The sequence below is a fragment of the Alosa alosa genome, chromosome 17 (assembly GCF_017589495.1).
Source record: "Alosa alosa isolate M-15738 ecotype Scorff River chromosome 17, AALO_Geno_1.1, whole genome shotgun sequence".
NCBI lineage: Eukaryota > Metazoa > Chordata > Actinopteri > Clupeiformes > Clupeidae > Alosa > Alosa alosa.
This window is the reverse complement of record NC_063205.1, coordinates 26,128,138-26,130,637: the sequence shown is the minus strand read 5'-3', so window position 1 is coordinate 26,130,637 and position 2,500 is coordinate 26,128,138. Positions and strand designations below refer to the sequence as shown.

Sequence of the window (2,500 nt, the reverse complement as noted above, 5' to 3'; positions counted from 1 at the left end):
AAAGAGAGGGAGGGAGAGGGGGGGAGGGAGATAGAGAGAGTGGGACGGGAGGGAGAGGGAGTCAGAAAGTGAATAGGATAGGGAGACTGAAAGAGACAGACAGACAGTCGAGGGAAGTGTGTATCTCTCTCTCTCTCTCTCTCTCTCTGTCTGTGTGTGTGTGTGTGTGTGTGTGTTCAGTTCAGGTTCCTGGTCTTTCCTGGGACTCTCTTCTTCATCTGGCCTTATGGGCTCCCTGCCATAGTGCATTACAATTTGCTTACAGTGGATAACGAATACACAGCTCTCCCTAGAGGTGCCAGGACCATCACTTGCCTTAAATGATTCCTCATTGCATTGCACACAGGCCTGTAAGCCTCTATTTATCACAAAGTCAAGTCATCTTATTTGCTTTATTGGAGACTGGCAAGAGAAATATCAAATTGAACATTACAGTGTCTCTCATTACGTCTCATCACAACGGTTTTATGAAGCTCACTAATGAGCAATTTATTTTCTTGGGAAAAGAAAGGTGATGATATTGCAAGCATAGAGGCTATATTGAATTTCAATTTGCTGTTGCAATCATGAAATGAACTGGCATCTTAGCCTGAGAGCCCGTGAAGAGAGCACTCTCACATCTCAGTGGACTTTTGGTTAAATGAATGCCTGATGGGTTGATAAAAAAGCCAAAATTTTAAATGACAACACTGGTGACTGCCTGGTGATTTAGAATGCATTCCACGGTTACCGTTTACATTTTATACTGCAGCTCAGGCTATGCGTCTCCTTCAGTAACTACTTACACAGCCTCGGGGAAGGTGCCGTGTGTGTGTGTGGGTGGGTGGGTGTTTGGGTGTGTGTGTGGATGGGAGTCGATAGCGGGGGACTATTGATCTCTCATTACCTTGAAGCTTCGGGTCAGTGAGCAGAAGGCTGATTGCCACACACACACACACACACACACACTCATAAGCAGACATTTACCCAACCCAGATGCCCAACACAACACATTCAACAGACTCACATACACACATGTATCCACACACACACATACAGTATGCACACTTACAGTATATGCTTACAAATATGTGAATCAACGCACACCTTGACACAAACAAACACACACACACACACACACACACACAGACTCCTCAATCAATCTAGTAACTGCCGTAAGCATGTGTTAGGTCATTGATCCAGGGCCAGAGTGTCATCTTAAGCACCAACGATCACAAGCCAAAGAGTCAGCTGTTGCCAACCGCCTCTTCCCCCCTGGGAGGGATGATTAAGGGGGAAATAAACTCATTCAAAGGCAGAAGGCTTTGGCATCAACTCAATATGAAAATCTAATATCAATATTGCACAGTGCTAAAAGCTGGGTAAACTCAATTCCCTGGATTCCTCAGATATTTTGCAGCCTATTAGCTCTCTGGGTTGTTTGATTCCTGAGACGCGGTTAGAGTCGATGATTTGACACATGTTCTACAACACATTTTCATCTCACTCACTGAGAATTCTCTTTTCTCATCTCATTTCTTTGAGAAAGAGATTTGGGGGGAGGGGGGTTTATTAAAGCCATATTGGACATTTTCACATTAATATTGCATGCAACACAGAAAATCAATGCAGCAAAGATGAAATATGTTTTAAGTGTGAAATAGAATGACTAGAGCAAAATTTGCTGTCTTGCCTTATTTCAACAGGAGAGACAGAGAGAGGCTGGGGAGAGAGAATCATTTGTCCTTCCAACAATGGCCATTTGAATTGAACAGAGCAGAATGAGAGAAAGTGAACGAGGTGGCGCTCCCGGCTGAGTGTATGATTATTTGTTGAGAGGGTGTGTGTGTGTGTGTGTTTGTAACTGTGAGAACAGTGTTATGAGGCTGTTCCACTGGGTGAGAAATCCAATAAAGTTCGGCTCCACAGAGTGTTGAGTGTTTACACACCGGAGGGATAGAAATTGCCAACTCGACCCACACACTCAACGCCGACAAGTGTTGAGTGTGTGGGGATCGGGATATAAGTCTGTGTGTGTGTTGTGTGTGTGTGTGTGTGGTCGCCATGGGCATTGCCTGATCAGTATTTCCCAGCTGTGTGTGTGTGTGTACGTGTAAGGGGGTGTAGTTTTTATCTCCTGGTAACCAGTGTGTGAGGTAGAATATGTGTGAGTGTGTGTGTGTGTGTGTGTTAGTGTGTATATTTGGTAACCCCTAAATCTCTGCCCCCTGTGCCGTGCAGTAAGGTGGAATATGTATATGTGTGTGTGTGTGTCTGTGTGTATGCGTATGTGTGTATATCTGGGTAGCCCTTCTCTCTCCCTCCACCCCACCCCCTGTGTAGCGCAGTGAGGTGGACTGCTGGCCAGTGCTGTATACGTGTGTGTGTGTGTGTGTCTCTAATTGTCCAATCCCCCCCACCCATGCAGTATGATGTGGTGAACTGTTGGGTGGGGTCATGCTCACCCGTGCTGGACTCTCTCTCTGTGTGTGTGTGTGTGTGTGTGTGTGTATGTGTGTGT

At 45.6% G+C, this 2,500-nt stretch overlaps 1 protein-coding gene across 2 annotated transcripts in view; it reads left to right on the top strand.

The window, feature by feature from the left end:
* nell2b (neural EGFL like 2b) overlaps positions 1–2,500 on the top strand; it is a 79,536-nt gene that overhangs the window by 74,667 nt on the left and 2,369 nt on the right. The window lies entirely within an intron of this gene.